Genomic DNA, 18,189 nt, shown 5'->3' on the forward strand with positions numbered 1-18,189 from the left:
GCAGATGGGGTCTGGTTATTGTGTGGTCATATAACTTTAGATACGAATCTAGCCATATAGATCGGCATGCAGGTGAGGATGCCCTGGGCTTCTCTCCCTGGGGCGGTCCTAATTCATACCATAAAAAAAGTCCACTGGGTCATATAGTTTGGCATGTAGGCCAGGTCACCTTGGGCTTCTCTAGCTGGGGTAGCCTTAATCCACATCAGCCAGATGCCCACCTTCCTGCAGGGAGCGTCTTCTCAAAGCCCCCGCACTCACGTGTTCCCACCCTCTCCCAGAGGACATTTCTCCATCTCCAGGCCCTCTAAGACTGTGCCCTCGGCTTCTCTCCCAAACCTCCTGGGTTGTCTCAGGCCCTCAGGTGGCTCAACTCTGAATCAGAAGGGCAAGCAACGCGTTTGCCAGCAAGAGTAGCTGCCAGAAAGTACAAACACGTCTCTTACAAAGCAAAAAAAAACTCTTACGGAGCAAAAAAAGAAGCCCCCATTTGTTGAATTGGTGAATTATTTCAATCCTGTAGATCAGTCTCATCTTGTCTATAGTTGAAGTAACAGAACATCTCCAACTTGGTTAAGCGTGAAGGGAGAACGTATTGTCAGGACATAGGGCTGTCCTAACTGTGTAATCGGTCATCGTAGAAGAGGACGTGGGTGGTGGGAATCTGGTGCCACACGCACATTACCGAACTCACTGGTCCAAAGAGGATGCCCAGGGGCCGTAGCAGGGATCACAGACGCGGCTTTAGTAAGTGACAGGCACAATTCTTCTGCAGTCATCCAGGAGGAGCAGGAACCTAGTGGGAGGGTGTGGCTAGGAACTGGGGCAGGATTATTCTGCCCCAAGTGTCAAGGGATGTTTAATTAAGCAAACAAATTTGTGCATTGTCCTTAAGATTCCAGAAAGCTGTCTGAATAGCTTTTATTTTTACAGCAGAAAGAAGGTGAACCTTAACCTTTCATCTTAACACCATGAAGACAAACACTATAGGATTTGGACAAAGTATCTTTATTCCAACTGGTAAAATACTTAAAACATCAACAATTTTTATTTTAGTCATTGTTTTTCTTTTTATTTTTGAAATTATCTGAACATTGTTTCAAAACTTTGAAACTACTAAAAGACAAAGGATTATAAATGTCTACAAAAGGAAAGGAAAACAGCAAATCTTTCTGTATCGGGGAAAAAAATCGAATCTTCTTAAACAAAAAGGGTTAGGAATTCAGTAGACAATAACTTCTTGTAAAAAGGAACCAGGAAATGTATTTGCTTTGAAACTTTTTACTTGTAACCGTCAGCCTTACTGAAGAGGCTGTTCACTGTGCTGAAAAATTTATTTTTCTGACCATATTTTCTTAGAGTCGAGAGGAGTGTCTTCAACATTAGTTAATACACTTATTAATAACATCCCACATGTGAACATCATTTCTAACATCTGGCATATTCTATTATTAACCCATAGGTTAACAAAACAAAAACCCGAGAGAGAGAGAGAGAGAGAGAGAGAGTGAGTGAGAGAGAAAGAAAGAAAGGGGAAGAAAAAGAGGAAGGAAGAAAGGGAGGAAAGGAAGGAAGAAAGAAAGAGATCCACTTCCAGAATGGTGGTATGAGGAACTCTGCAAACCTGCTCTCCAGCAAAACACCCATAATCGGTAAAAAAGTAACAATAATAATAATTTTTATATCTTTTTAAGAATTAAAAAGAAATGCTTCTGGACTTCTCCTTGGGAAGAAGAGAGGGTCTGTGGCACCTGAGCCGCGACCCAGGCCCTCTCCACCATCCCCCCAGCTCACCTGAACAGAAGCTCCACTCTGGGTGAGTGGGGCCGGGAAAATGGGGCTCCCTCCCACCCAGCTCCCAGTCCAGGAGTACAGCGGCTCCCCAAGAGAGGCAGCCACCAGCATCCCTTAGCCCCCCATTGCACAAACAGAATCGGCGGAGTGCAGCTGAGAGGACGGCGGCTCCCTTCCCCTAGTCTCCACGCAGGGGGAGGCTCCACCCCAGGCAGAGCAAGCCAAGTCACTGGGGCCCCAACTGCGCTTGCCTCAGCTCCCTCATGGGTCAGAGGTGCCATGCTGGGAGCCGCAAGCTGAGGAGACCAGAGGCTTCTGCCCCCACCCAAAGCCTTGCTCTGTGAAGTCGGGGCATCACTCAGAGAAGTAAGCCACTGTCTCTGCCCCCAGCTCTGGAGCAGTGTCTCAGAGTTTGTCCACAGGGAGAGGCAGGCCATAAGAGCAGAGAGTGCGGCAGCTCTTGAAAAACAGAGGAAAGAAAGAAAACTGGCTTAATTTATAACAGAATGTGGGGGAAGTTCAAGCATCAGGGTGCTCTCAAAAACAGTCGATTTTGGTGGTGGACAATAAAGAGAACACTGGTAGTTCCACAAGAGCAATAAGCTAAACCAAGGGCCAGCTAGTTTACCAGAGAAAACCAAAAAATGAGACAGCTGAAAAGACTCCTCCAGAATTGAGAACAAACCTCAGAGACTGGCCTCAAAAGCCACTCCTGCAGAGAGGCCCAAATTTCACTGGGTCAGACTGTGGCGCATTGCCTGCCCCCAGGAATTGTCGGGAACGCTGGAGCAGTCAGCCGCTCATTAGTGGAGCCTAACAGCTGGGTGTGATGCCACAGAGACAGAGGGTTTAGCAGAGACATCAGGGACAGAGAGAGTCAGAGGGACCCCTGTGAAAACAGCTGTCACCCCAGGGTGCTTGTGCACCTGCCTAAGTCTGTGCCCTCTAAGCAGTGACCTCAGCCTCTTCACACTGCGGGCAAATGCACTTCACAAAAATAGTCCAGCAAAGTCACTAACCAACACCCAGCAGCAACGAGCCCTGGAGGGCTCCGGGGGGGTCAGTCCCATATCAGTACAAGTTGGTCTTAATGGTGTGAAGAAAAAAGAGATAAACTTGACTTCATCAATATTACAAACTTCTGTTTGTCAAAAACATTATCAAGAGAGTGAATACAGCATGGGAGCAAAGATCCACACATCACGTACCTGAGAAGGGTCTAGTGTCCAGAGTCTGCACGCACACACAGGAACATACACTTACAACTCAATAATAAAAAGACGACTCAATTAAAATTGGCCAAAGCGTTTGAATAGACATATCTCCTAAGAAGATGTCCAATAGCCAATACGCATATGAAAAGATGCTCAACATTATCAGTCATTAGAGAAATGCAAATCAAAACCACAAAGAGATACCATTTCACAGTCACTGGGAATGGCTATAATCAAAAAGACAGACAGTAACAAGCGTTGGTGAGGATGGGGAGAAACTGGAACCCTGAGGCATGGCGGGGGAATGTAGACTAGTGCGGCCTTCTCACTACCTTCTGTAGATCAGTGAGTGCCTAGGGCTGGAGAGTGTTGGGGAGAGATTGGGAGCGACTGCTAATGGGTATAGGGTTTCTTCTGGGGGTGATAAAAATGTCCTAAAATTCAGTGTGGTGATGGTCTCACAACTCTGTAAATATATTAAAAACCATTGAATTGTACGCTTTAAATGGGTGAATTGTATTATACATGGATTATATTTCAATAAAGCTGCTATATAAAAAAGAAAGGAAGGGAAGGAGAGAGGAAGGAAGGAAGGAAAGGAGGGAGGGAGGAGGATCATCGGAGCCTGTTTGCTCCGAGCCAAAGCATTCAAACCTTCCTCATTACCTCTCACATCCTTCCAGAGGATCTAGAATCAGGAAGAGTTTGTGCCCTGCAGCCACAGAGACCTCCACGTCTCAAATGGAATTCCTGGCTGTGATCCCTAAGCAATCCATGTCAACAAGGGGGAAGGACAGTCGGCACGAGAGTTAAACCCAGTGACCAGGCTGCTGGCCACCCACTCAAGCACTGCTGACCCAGCAGGAGGCTGTGGACTGGCAGGTCACGACACTGCAGGAAATCCGAGAAGAAATTGAACACATGTAGACCTGACCACAAGCCTGAGCTGACACCTGAATTCTCACTGTTGGGGCAGCTAATTAAAGAGAAGGATAGGGAACAGGCAACCGATCACTGAAGGGCGCTTTTTCAGTGTCTGTGACTCTCTTGAAAAGCCCAAAGCGGAAAACATTCAGCACATAGTAGCCCCACGTATTGTAAGGCCTGAAATTCCACGTACTGCCTTACCGTCCCCGAGCATCACAGGGCCCCAGAGGCCCAACCGCCAGTTCCCTGCTCCCCCCAGATAAGCCCCCCCACCCAGAGGGAGAGGGCCCCACACAGCTCACAGCTCACTCCACATGCTCCTCAACTTACAGGTGCCATTTGCCTACCAGCCTGCCATCCAGAGCCCCAGGATGGCAAGGCTGGGCCACACCAGCGGGGCCGGTTTTCCTCCAATCGCCCTCCCACCCCGCCTTGCCCCCAGGGGGGTGCACAGGAGAGGGGCGAGGAGGGGAAAGCAGACCTTGCCTATCCCCAGGTCAGGACCCTTGGACCAAGGGTCAGGCTGAACTGGGAGGGGCGGAAAGACTGTGAATTGGATGTCAGATGACAGTTTTAAATTAACTTGACAAGCTGTTTAATGCTCGAACATCATCAAAAATCAATGGTGGGATCTGCTCCCAATGTCACTGAGGCCAGGATGGAAGACCCGGCCGGACGCGGGTATTGGGAAATGGAAACCCCGAGCCACTTAGCACAGAGACCCTCCAATTCAGGGACCTGGTGGCTAGGGTGACAGTGGAGCCAAGAAGCCAGCAGGGCCAGGCACTGCAGAGAGAGACTTCCAGCCCAGAAGCAGGGGACAGAGGGAGGAAGAAGTCCTCCCACCCAGGAGCCAGGCTCACCAGCGGAAGCTGGACCCCTCATCTGGAGGCCTGTCTGTCCACACAGCTGGAGAGGGAGGGCGAGAAAACCCTGCCTCTCCCTCCCCACTCCAGTCTCCCAGCAGGGCCTCCAGATGGTGGAACCCGCAGTATAGGAGACACAGCCAGCAGGGCCTGTCCCCAGGGAGACAGAACAGAAGGGAGATGGCAAGGAAGGGACTTAGGACCGGCACAGCAGTTCAAAAGGCAGCGAATGGAACTGGGGGACCTCCCTCTCCACTCTGCACCCCATCAAGCTCAGACTGTTCCGTAAATTGGCTCACAGCCACACTGAGCCCCAGGACACGGGACCAGTGGTGCTCAGGCAATGCCAGGGTGGTCTGGACCCAAGGTCACATCCCTGTGAGGTTAATCTCCTGGAGGAGGACCCCTGACCACATCCTTTGGGGTAGACAGACTGCTTGGCCTGGGTCATGGGCACGTCCTGCAATTGGCCTCCCATATGGCCAGGCTGGCCCAGGGTCCTCTGGCAGCTCACAGGTCCCAGCTATTGGGGCAGCAATGGGACGCTCTGGGCCTGCCCCGACACCTGTGTGTGTGGTTGGTCGTGGGGCGAGGCCATACAGGAGAGGGAGACCTTTGTTATACGGACCTCTGCTGACTGGTACCTGCTGGAGCCTCAGAGCCTGGGAAGGGGCATTGGTCCCACACATTTTCCCCCAGGACAGGCCCGAAGTCCCAGCTCTGAGCCCTGCTGGAAGAAGTGCTGGTGGACATCCCATGCCAGGCTTGGCCAAGCTGCCTGAGAGTGTGGGGCAGCGGCAGGAGGAGAAGCCTGGGCTGGGCTCTGAGTGGGAAGAGACCCCCAGCCTCCTTTGCAGAGGACCACAGAGATCCCACCCAGAGAAGTCAGAGAGGACAGGAGGCTGCATAGCTGTGGCCCCCCCACCCAGCACCTCCCATCTGGCCTCCAGCCCCAGCGCACTTCCTCCCCCATGCAAAACAGAAGGTGGTTTTGTTTGTGGCTCCTGGGTACCAGGTGGAGATGCAAATGGAAGCAGCTGAGAGACAACCAGGTTGCTTTACAGAAGGAGGAGGGAGCTAGAAATCAAAGGGAAGCAAGAACCTGTTGCTTTTGGAGGCTTTTCAGGGAGGGGTCAAACTGAGGCAGCCCTGCCATCCAGGAGAGCTGTGGGAAGACTGGGCAGGCGGTGGCGTAGATTGGGACCAGCTCCCTGAGCCAGGGGCCCTTCTCTTTATCACCAACACCTAGAAACCCTTGTCTCAGCGCCAACAGGTACTGGGCTTTAAGAATTTTCTCATTTTTGTCGTTTTAAGCATAAAAAGGATAAAGAAGTATGAAGCAGGGGCTTCCCAGTTGTCTGGGTTCTGATCCCAGGGAAGAAGTTCCCTAACCCCAGTGGCCGTGGGCAGGGGGAAGGCCTGGCCCCGCCCCAGCTCTGCCGAATAAACTAGGCGACTTTGTGCAAGTCCCGCAACCTCTGAGACCCAGTTTCTTCCCCCCTAAGATGGTGGGTTGACTCCAGCTTCCTTCCTTCCAGCCTGAGACGCACAGCTTCCGCACTGGGGGTGCTCTTGATGCCCACCCCAGATCTCGTTTCCTGCTCCAGCTCTACCTTCTCCATACCCACTGCCCCACTGCCCTTGACCTAGGGCCGCTCTGTCTGCCCTCTGACTCTCCTCCTCCGCTGCCCCGCCTTACAGGCCCCACCTGGGAAGACCAAGGGCTACACCCATCTGCCGAATTCCACGCTTCCCAGGTCACATCGACCTCCCCGCAACCCCCACTCCCCCCAGAAACAGCAGCGCTTCGTTTCTACTGGGGGGGGGCATCTTTCTTCTCTTCTCATTTGTGCTTCTGCCCCAAAGTCCCTGCTACCTCGCCTTAGTCACTTAGGGCCACATTAATTACAAAGGCAGCCAGAGCGGCGACTCCATGTCAGGGCTGAAAGGTGTTCGGCCACTTTAGGCACCAAGTGGAGCCCAGAGAGACGAGGCGGGCGCCGGGTCACACACGGTCCGTGGCAAAGGCGTAAACCTGTGCCCAAGCGCCAGGGGTCTCCCACCAACTTCGGGACTTTCTAATTTTTTTGCAGTTTGAACCCTACTTTCCACGCGGTCGGCCCTGTCGCGTTTGTACCAGCGGTCAGCAGAAGGAAGCGTTAATAAGCTCGCCCACAGGAGCCCACTTCGCCCACTGCTAAACGAGGCGAATCCACTCGCTCCAGGCTGCTGCCAGGTCCGCTCCCTCGGTGTTCATTTCCTGTTCAGGAGGCAGTGAGTCATCGCCCTCTAACTGCCGCTCTGAGCCCTGAGTCTGCAGAAGGAGAGGTCACATGGAATCCTTTATTAGGACATAAGTTCTCCACCTGGAGGAGGGGGAGGGGGAGGGCAGGGCCAGCGGGAGGGGAGGATGCGCTGCGCAGCCGCGGTTCCGAAAGCAGCCCGAGCCGAGAGGCTCCGACAGTCGGGAGTTCCTGGAGCTCCCAGAGCTCCACTGACACCCAGGCCTCTGGAGCACGCATTGCGTCCCTGGCTAAAAGGTCATCCGGGGCTGAGGTCAAATTAGCCAGCCGGGGGCCGACCGCTGGTCAAAGCCGACAGCCCGAGGCAGCATCCCAGCTTCCAGCTGTGCGGCGCCTTGCTAGAGAGGAGTGCTGTCCGCCGGGTCCGCCAGGTGGCGCTGCGCGCCCGGCCGGCGGCCCCAACGGGCAGCCGGCGTTTCCCTGGTTGACCCTGCAGAGGTTAGCAGGGCAGAGACTGGAAGTGCCCCCAGGTGCGAGGCTGCAGCTTGACCAGATAGCCCAGAATCCTGATATTTGCCTTTGAACCAAGTTTAGCTGAATTTAACAGGAAACTATAACAGTGGCTCGAACAAGAGGGAAGTTTTATTGGTTTTCATGTGAAAGCACAGCCTGGGGCTGTTGCAGGAGCTCTGGGAGGTGTGTGGGAGGCAGCCTCCTTCCTCTCTGGCACAGCCACCTAGGATGCGGCCTTCAGCCTCCTAGTCCAAGGTGACTGCTAGAGCTCCAGCCACTGCATTTGAGTACCAGGCTGTGGGTTAGAGGAAGGAACAGAGACAGGCATGGCCCCACGCTTTAAGGACCTTTCCCAGAATTCAGAGACATCACCTGTACTTACAGCTCACTGGCCGTGTAAGAAGGCTGGGGACTGGAGGTTTTCACCTGAGCACTGCTACCTCCTGATAATTTCAGGATCCAGTCTGGAAGAAGAATGTGATGGAGAGTTGAAAGAAACTAGCAACATCAGTCACATGTTCATATATGCCACTGAAAATTCCTTTATCCCAACACAGCGTATTTTCTGATCCCTGGAAGCCAGGATGGCTGAGGCCCCCCCCCACTGTTTAGTTCATATGATTCCCCAATGCATGTCGCATGTCCAGATTCCCCTCCTCAATTGATATCTGCACCTAAACGTCCCACAAGAATCTCAAATCCAACACATCCCAGTCAGCTGGCACCCTCCCCCGTCCACTCCCCACTCACCTGCCTCTTCTCCCGCGCCCTCTGACCCAAGGCTGCCATCATCGTGTCCCTGTCACCTAAGACAAGAACCGGGAAGCCATCCTGGGCATCCCCTTTGCTTCCAGAGGGATCTCTAAGATCCAAAGCAAACCATGTCGCCCTACTGACTGAAGCCTCCATATGTCCCCACTGTCCTCGGGAAAAGCCTAAATTTTTTAACGTGATTTATCAAGACATTTTGGACGTGGCCTGTCCTTCTGTCCTCCTGATAATGGTTAGCACTGAACAAGCATTTACTCCCATGTGCTCGTACGAGTACTAACTCCTTCCATCCTCACAGCAGCTCTCTGAGGCAGCGGGCGATCGGCGGTTGCTACTCAGCAAATATTCGAGCCCCCCAGAATGCACTTCCCCACACCACGGCGGCTGGGCTGATACGTGACCTGCCTCAGCCAATGGAATGTTCATGGACAGAGCATGAGTGTCCTCGCTCTCCAGAAACCCAGGGTAGGAAGAGCTTCCTCAGAGCCTTCAGCCTGTGTCCCAGGAGGAACACAGGCGGATCACACCTGCGCTCAGTCCAAACCTAGGCTCCCCACAGCCCGAAGCAGAGAGGTCAGGCCACATCCATCCTGCATCAGCCCAACTACAGTCATCTGAGACCCGTGAGTTTGAGAATAAATACTGGTTCTGTTATCAGTCACTGAGTTTGAGGGCTATTTGTTATGCAGTGTTTTTATGACAATAGCTGACTCATGCGGGTGGGTGTTATTATCCCTGTTTTCTAGCCATACCAAAACTTGTTTTCACCCCAGGCCCTTTGCACTTCCTGTCTGCGTCTCATGGCCCTTTACAAGCTGATTCTGTCCCATCCTTTAGGTCTCAGTTCAAATGTCGCTTCTCAAAGAGGCCTTCTCAGTGAAAAGCCCCGTCACCACCCAGTAATTCCCACAGCGTTGTTCACTTCCCTCATCCTCACCGTCTGAAAGCACTCTACCCTCTTACATTTGTCTCAGTCTCCATTCGTCTCCCCAACCAGGATACAGGCTGTGTGACAGTGGGGCCTTGAGAACAGGCATCCCTCTCTGGTTCTACTGGCAGCCTGCTCTTGTCCAGCCACCCTCACCACTCAGCAGGCTGTCTCCACTGCCTGCTCACCAGTCTACCCAGCTGGACTGAAGCTGGTGGCTTGGTTTCCCACCTGGGGCTCACACCCGCAGTGGCTGGAACAGAGCAAGCACTCAATGAAGGCTGAATTTCACGTCTGCTCTGACCTTTCCAGCTCGGCAGTGGGAACGGCACCTCCTTTCTGTGGAAGAGCTGCTCCCCTGCTCCTGACTCTCGTGCGGCCATCCCTTCCTTCCTTCTCGAGCAGAGCCCCCAGGCTTCCTTTGACATCTGCTGAGTGTCTGAGGTGCCCTGGCTCTGAACCACACTACAGAGAGGCCATCAGAGGCCCCAGCCCTCAATGCACCATGGCTTAGTGGGAGGCACTGATCCCTGAGGAAAAAACTGGAAATCCTGGTGGAAATGCAGAGCCCTCCCCCTCCCCGGGGGCCTGGGCATGGCAGGGGTGCGGTTGTGGGGGCAGAGGGTCTGGCAGAGACCTGGGTCTAACTGATGCGTCAGAGTGGGCCAGGCAGGGCGGGAAGGACTCAGACCGAGGGTGCACAGTCCAGTGTGGTTACCGCAGAAGGTGGGGGGCGGGGAGTTGCCAGCTGAGACCAGGAGGGCGGAGTGTTGACCTTGGGATTTACTCGGGGCTGCGGGGCCCTTGGCAGGGCTCTGCGCAGGGCAGGGCAGGGCACGATGGGACCTGTGACTGTACAAGCTCTCCGTGTGACAGCCATGAGGTGGGGTTGGGAGGAACAAGAGTGGAAGCAGAGAGACCGTTTAGAACTCTGAAGGTTTCATGCGAGAGATGATCAAACACTAAATCAGGGCAGGGGTGGGAAGGTTAGAACTGAGAGGCAGATTCCAGCACAATCCAGAAGGTAGAGCCCCCGGGTGTTGGCGGGATGTAGAGAAGGCAGGAGAGGGGGCAGCTTTCAGGGCTTCAAGCCTGGGTATGGAGGCGGTGCTGGCACCCCACACAGGGACCCAGGTGGGAAAGGAGGCAAGGAGGACGGACTGGAGGGGGCCTGATGTTGACGAGTGATGAACGGGGCCATGGGCACACGTAGTGTTGACCCCTGGGTGGGAGAAAGCAGAGCTCAGGAGGCTGGAGGGCAGGCCTGGGCGCAGGTGAGCTGAGGTGCAGGCCGCTGGGGGAGAGCACATTCAGAGATGGGAGGAGACCCGGTGGAAGAGGGAGCTTGAAAAGAGGGGCCAGGGGCCGGCCCCGTGGCCAAGTGGTTAAGTTCGCGCGCTCCGCTTCAGCAGCCCAGGGTTTCACCGGTTCGGATCCTGGGCGCGGACATGGCACTGCTCGTCAGACCACGCTGAGGCAGCGTCCCACATGCCACAACTAGAAGAACCCACAACGAAGAATACACAACTATGTACCGGAGGGGCTTTGGGGAGAAAAAGGAAAAAATAAAATCTTTAAAAAAAAAATAAAAAGATAAAAAATAAAAAATAAAAAAAAGTTTAAAAAAGAAAAGAAAAGAAAAGAGGGGCCAAAGTCAGACACTGAGGCTGAGAAAATGAGAGAGACAGACAGAAACAAGGAGAGACGCAGAGAGAGAGGGAGAGACAGACAAGTGGATCCAGAGGCAGAGACGCCAGGGCGCAGGGGAGGCAGGCCTGGCGCTGCAGGGGGCACATCTTTGTCAATGTCTTTCACACGCCGCCTTCTCCTTAGAGTCCCTCCTTTTAGCTCCTCTTCACCACAAGTATCTGTCATTTTGCATGACTCAGGACCTTTTTGGTGGCTAGTGATAAAAACCCATTCTGAACAAGGTTGAGGGAAGGGAGACATGCTTTGAAAAGCTCTTCGGGCGTCTCTCCCAGGGAAGGCAGGTTAAACGGCCAGGCCCTGGAGAAGGATGGATCCACTTGGACTTCAAAAGCAGGTGGACTCAGGACTGGAGCACCGCCAGAGGTCACGTCCAGGCCTCACGCCAGCCCTCTGTGGCTGAGTGCATTCTCCTCTGGAGGGAGCTCTCCACACGCAGGGGTCGCGGCCCCCCGGGGGTGCTGCAGGCCCCAGCCTGAGAGGGGGTCATTCTGTCCCCATTGCCCATTTGCAAACTCCGCAGAAGGACATCGGCTGGCGGCTGGCGGGGATCGATGGAGGAGGGGGCAGTGGGCAGGACCTAGAAGATCTTTGCGGCTCAGACTCCACCTCCCAGTTGGGGTGGGAGGGCAGTGCCTGGAAGAAGATAACAGGCGCCAGGCACGAGAAAAGCCCTGGATGGGCCCCAAGGTCCACCGGCCTCCACAGAAGCCCCCTCCCCACACTGATATGCCTCTCTCTCCCCCTCTCCGTCTCCCCCCCCCTCCTTCTCTCCCTCTCTCTCCCTCCTTCTCTCTCCCCCCTCCTCTCCTCCTATCTCTGTCTCTCTCCCGTCTTCCCCCATCCCCCATTCCCGGCTGGGGGCCCCTCAGCTCCTTGAAATCTGCTGTCATTCCGTCCTGCATTCTCAGCTCTGTTTTCCTCTAGATTTTGAGGCCTTTACACACTTGCCACATTTTTGTTCCGCCGTGACATTTAAGGTCCCCATGGTTCCCTGTGCCCAGAGCTAAACAAAACCCCAATCTAGACAGGGTCTGGCCAGTGCCCAACCTCGCAGACCATACATACCTCCGCTTCTGGGCTTCTATGGAGGCAGCCAAAGGCAGCACTGGCTTTCCTGGCAGGCTTGTCACAGCTGAGTCACACTGAATTTTTTGTTTCCATAAAACATGTTTTGAAGATTATAAAAGTAATCATGTGCTCACTGGAGAAAAATTTGAAAACACAGAAAAACATAAAGGAGGTCAATAAAAATCACCTGTAATCCCTCCCTTTGATATATTTCTCTTCTTTCACTTATGCAGATTTTAAAACATTTTTAAACAAATGTTGACTTAATCTGTATATAGCTTTCACTTTTATCAAGAGCATTCTGCCTGTCATTAAAAATTCTGTGAAACTTTTAATGTGTTAATGGCATTCCTTTGACGAGTTCCTAACACAATAGCTGACCGTCACTGCTCTGCTAACTGCTTTGTGGATTGTCTCATTTGACAACCTACACTGTGGCTTCCCGGGAAGCAGGTTTGTTATTTTCCCCGGTTTACAAATGAGAAAACTGAGGCTTAGACGGTTAAATAGCTTATCATCACACAGCTGGTAAGTGGCAGGTCCCAGTTTTGAACCCAAGACAGTCTGATCCACAGCCAATGCTCTCTCTGTTCCACCCTCCTGTCTGCACACCATACCCCACAGGTGTGCCCAGGCTATGTCTGTGCAACGGGAGGACATCACCACGCTCCACCTGGGCTAAGCTATGTCCCTCCAGGACGGTGAGGAAGATGCTTCCCGTGAGCAGGGATATCCTGTGTGTAAAACACCGTAAGACTTAGAAAGCCTTTAAGGTCTGAATTTGCAGTGTGGCACTAATGGTGAAGTGTGGCTATGCCATGTGGGCTGGGGGCATGGGGATGGACAGCCCTTCACGGCACAGAGCCACACAGTAATTCAGAAAACTAGAATTTGAATGGAGTCAGCTCAACCTAACTTTTTTTTTTTTAAAGATTGGCACCTGAGCTAACTGTTGCCAATCTTATTTTTTTTTCTTCTCCCCAAAGCCCCCCAGTACATAGCTGTGTATTCTAGTTGTGAGAGCCTCTGGTTGTGCTATGTGGGATGCTACCTCAGCATGGCCTGAAGAGCGGTGCCATGCCCATGCTCAGGATCCAAACTGGAGAAACCCTGGGACGCCGAAGCAGAGCGCACAAAACCACTCAGCCAGGGGGTGGCCCCTCAACCTAACTTTTAAAGGCTGTGTATCAAAACCCTGAAGCAAACTTCATACCTAATGGAGAAACTTTAGAAACATTCCCATTAAAACTGGCAACAAGATAAGAATGCCTACCAGCACTGCTATTATGTAACAAAGAACCAGAGGTCCTGCCAGTATTGTAAAACAAGAAAAAGAAATAACAGATATAGGAATTGGAAGGAAAGACATAAAAATGTCGTTATTTGCAAACAAGACGACAATCTACATAGAAATTTGAACAGATAAATTATTAGAACTATTAAGAGTGTTATTGGAGGGAAGTAAGATCAATTTACAAAAATCAGGGGCCGGCCCCGTGGCGGAGTGGTTGAGTTTGTGTGCTCTGCTTCAGCGGCCCAGGGTTTCTCCGGTTCGAATCCTGAGCGAGGACATGGCACCACTCATCAGCCACGCTGAGGCAGCATCCCACGTGCCACAACTAGAAGGACCCACCACTAAAATATACCACTATGTACTGGGGGGATTTGGGGAGAAAAAGCAGAAAGAAAAAAAAAAAAGACTGGCAACGTTGTTAGCTCAGCTGCCAATCTTTAAAAGAAAACAAAAGTCAATAACATTTCTCTTTACCACAACAACCACCTAGCATATATAACAGAAAATAGGATACCATTCACAGCAGCAACAAAAGCTGTAAAGTATCTGAAAAGACTCCAAAAAATACGTCATCCTCAATGGAGGAAATTTTTACCTTCCATTAAATGAGATAAAAGAAGATCTGAATAAGTTGAATAATCCACGTTGTTGGATGGGCCCACTTAACAGAAAAATACCAACTCCACCCAAGTATTATCACAGTTATAATCCTAATCAAATTTAAACTGTACTTTTTTAGGAACTCAAACTTATTCTAAAATTTATGAGGCAGAATAAGTTTTCCCAATTACTAAGGTAATTTTAGAACAAAAAGGCAAAGAGGGATTGATCTTATCAGATATACAGACACACTCGAAGGCCATAGTATAAAACTGTAAAGTGCTGGCACCATAAACCAAAATAGAGAGTTCAGATACAAACCCGTGTAGATACGAGAACTTGGTTCGTGAGACAGAAGGCACCACAAGTCAGTGTGGAAAGAAGAGCCTGTTCAGCAATGACTGTTGGACAAACGACTCCTTCACATGGGGAGGCGGCCGCTGGATTCCTACCGTCCCCCACATGCAAAGGTGGAGTCCAGGTGAATTAAAGATCTGAATGGGAAAGTTGTAACTAGAAAGCTAATAGGAAAAAATGTACAATAATGTGTTTGATCCTTGGGGTGGAATTCAGGGAAGATTTCACAAATAAGACCTAAAAAAGGACAAACTACGAGACAAAAATTGATGTTTTCACTATATCAAAATTAAGACCTTCTGTTCCAAGAAGGACACCATAGACAAAATTAACATACTGATGCCCACCTGGAGGAAGACACTTGCAACTTCTAACACTGACCACACACTAATGGAACATGCCAGGAAGGAACGCTGTAGAAAAAGAGGCCAAGGGCCTGCCTAGGCAAGCCACAGAAGAAAACCAGATGCCTGACCGAGCACATGCAGAGTGCCCACATGCTAGCAGTCAGAAAACCACAATTACAGTGATGTAACACCTTGAGTCCCACCGGAATGGAAAACCTGGAAAAGTATGTATGACGGACATCTGTCACTCACGGCTGCCCAAAATCTTCTGAACACCTCTCCAGAGTGTGAATATTGCCTTCCTGATGTTGCGGGAGGTGGGACCGACATTTCCAAGCCTCACTGGTCATTAGGGAATGGATGTGAGACTTAGGTTCCACTAACCACAGACACCCCCACAAAACTTCGATCTGGACTTCAGTTGTGTGGGGAAGAGGCAAAGTGCAGAGCTTCCACTGGAGACGGGGGCAGAGGGCGCACAACGACAGCAGCTGCAGCTCTGGCGGTGGCTGCCTACTTTAGAGACCCCTGACTGGGGTGGAGGCAAGAGGCCCCTCTGCAGAATGATGTGGAGTCGTTCTGGGAAGCTCATTCTTGAGTCTCTTTCTTCCAAGCTCCACGATTCTGTGATCTATCTAAGATCCTTCACAAACCCCTTCCGCCTTAAACTGGGTAGAGGGGATTCTGTTATTTGCAACTCATAACCCTGATCGATAAGTCACTCCTTCCAGGTGTCAGTGAGAGTTCACTTATGTGACAAGTATCTACCACATGCCTGTTAGGGAGACAAAGTCCTCATCCCCTGAAGCTGTTATCTGAGATTGTAGAGATAGACAGCAAAGAAACAAATAGATGTAGATGTCAAACGGTGGTACAAGCTATGCAGAAAAATAGAAAAGGAAAGTGGTAGGGTTGCTACTTTATCTAGGTAGGTCAGGAAATCTTTGACAAGGTGTCCTTTGAGCAGAGACCCAAAGAGGTGAGGGAGGCAATCATGTGGATGTCTCAAGGAAGAGCCTCCCAGCAAGTGCAAAGGTCCTGAGGTGAGATAACGTCATCCGCATACAGACGCCTTAGAAGCTATACAAGACTGAGATCAAATTAGATATAGACAAGAAACAGCTCAAGATGCAGATTAACAGTTGGGGGAATATCGACCCTTTACAGGAGGAGAAGTGAGAAGTTAGCAAAGGAGAACCAGAAAAAGTAGTCAGTGCAGAAGAAGAGAAAGAGAATGGATCTCATCTTAGAAGTCAAAGTAGGTGCTAATGGCAACTGTGGAGTTGAAAAGGCATTAAGTTGACAAATTCTAGGTCAACAATGACTTTAAATGGTATGTTTTCACGAGCGTGCAGAGGCTAAGCCAGACTATAGATTAAAGAGAGTGTAAGCAGGAGAAGTGGAAAGTGTACGTGTGGATGAATTGTCGGAAAATCTCATGGAGAAAGTGGAGAACTAGGATGGGCCCAGGGCAGGCATCCTGTGAGTCAGGGAGGAGCTCATGGAGGAGTTTCCTTATTATGTACAGAAACGGAGAAATGAATTAAAATAACAAAGTGCCACCTGCCAGAAGACATGAGAAGGTTTGGGTTCAAATCTCCCTTTCCTTGGAGAAGATTCTGAGAAGATGGCAGAGTAGGAAGCACCAGGAATCCGTCTCCGCACCTAGACAGCAATTGCTCTGGGAGAATCAGATGGAACTACTGTGGAACTCTGGAGGCTGTTGAGGGCTTGCAACTTCCAGGCTGGGAAGTCTTGGATGGTAAATTGAGATGGGTTTTGGTCAATTCCAGCTCCTAGCACAGTAGCAGCTACCCGTCTTCCACCCCTCGCCCTGTGCAGGCAGCTGTGTGCTCCGGGAGCTGTGTGCAGAAGTTGGCGGGGTGGGGGGAGGGGAGGAGGGGAGGACGCTGTCCTCCCAATATCAGGGATCTGTGCTCTGATCCCTGATTGCTGCTTCTGATCACAGAGGTGCAAATATGTGAGCAGCCATTGCTGTTGCATCTCCCCCACCCTCCACCCCGTTGTTGCAAGCTCCTCCCCCTTTGTGACTTTCAGGGCATTTAAAGGGTAGGCTCTGTCTGTATTCCCCCCTCCATTTTTCACTTTTTTCCCCCCTCTCAGGAGCTAGACATTAAAGACTAGGACATTCAAAAACAACCACATTTACAGAGAAAATTAGAAAGTGACCATGCATGCCCAGAGAAATGCTCAGAAAAGACCTGAGAAGATATTAAGTATAAACTTCAGGCTGATCCTTCACACAGAGACAGCCTACGACAATTTAAAAAAAAAAAAAAAAAGCCCAGCAAACCCTGGGGGAGGGTAAGATTCCCAGAGTTACCACATTATTAGATTCAAATGTCCAGTGTTCAACAACAAAAAAAAAAATTCAAGGCATACAAAGAAACAGGAAAGTATGGTCCGTTCAAAGGAAGAGAATAATTCAACAGAAACTGTCCCCAAAAATACCTAGTAGCAAACATACCAGACAAAGACTTTAAAACAACTGTCTTAAAGACACTTGAAGAACTAAAGGGAGATGTGGAAAAATCAAGAAGACAATATGTGAGCAAAATGGAAAAGCTTCACAACATTGATTTTGGCAATGATTTCTTGGATGTGACACCAAAGGCACAGGTAACCAAAAAAAGCAGACGAATGAGACTGTGAAAATTTTAAGATTTTGTGCATCAGAAGACACTACCCACAGAGTAAAAAAGGCAACCCACAGAATGGGAGAAGATATTTGCAAATCATATAACTGATAGGAGATTAATATCCAAATATATAGAGAACTCCTAAAACTCAACAACCAAAAAACAAACAACTCAATTCAAAAACAGGTGAAAGACTTGAACAGACATTTCTCCAAAGAAGATATACGAGTAGCCAACAGGTACACGAAGATTCTCAATGTCACTAACCATTAGGGAAATGTAAATCAAAACTACAATGAGAAACCACAACATGCCCATTAGGAAAAAAAGAAGGCAAGTGCCAGCGAGGATGTGGAGAAGTTGGAACCCTTGTGCACTGACGGTGGGAATGTAAAATGGTAGAGCCGCTGTGGAAAACAGTAAAGTGTTTCCTCAAGAAGTTAAAAACAGAATTACCATAGGATCCAGCAATTCCACTTCTGGGTATATACCCCAAAAAATTGAAGGCAGAGTCTCCAAAAGATATTTGTACACCCACGTTCATAGCAGCATTATTCACAATAGCTAAAGTGTGCAAGCAACCCAAATGTCCAACAACGGAAGAATGGATAAGCAAAATGTGGTGCATACATTGGAATATTATTCAGCCTTAAAAGGAAAGAAATTCTGCTACAGAATGCTACAACATGCTACATGCTACAACACAGATGAACTCTGAGGATATTATGCTAAGTGAAATAAGCCAGTCACAAAAAGACAAATACTGTATGATTGCACTCATATTAGATACTTGCAGTAGTCAAATTCATAGAGACAGAAAGTATTATGGTAGTTTCCAGGGGTTCGTGGGAGGGAATAATGCGGAGTTATTGTTTCATAGGCATAGAGTTTCAGTTT

At 50.3% G+C, this 18,189-nt stretch overlaps 1 long non-coding RNA gene across 1 annotated transcript; it reads right to left on the reverse strand.

Moving 5' to 3' along the window:
• Nucleotides 1–1,002: 1,002 nt before the first annotated feature.
• On the reverse strand, nt 1,003–11,657 carry LOC139045928 (uncharacterized). Its single transcript, XR_011505377.1, has 3 exons — nt 8,308–11,657; nt 7,940–8,021; nt 1,003–7,115 (listed from the first exon to the last, which is right to left on the reverse strand). It is a non-coding gene; the product is annotated as an uncharacterized lncRNA (long non-coding RNA).
• Between the last annotated feature and the right edge of the window lie 6,532 nt (nt 11,658–18,189).

This window comes from Equus asinus, chromosome 1 (assembly GCF_041296235.1).
Source record: "Equus asinus isolate D_3611 breed Donkey chromosome 1, EquAss-T2T_v2, whole genome shotgun sequence".
NCBI classification, from domain to species: Eukaryota; Metazoa; Chordata; class Mammalia; order Perissodactyla; family Equidae; genus Equus; species Equus asinus.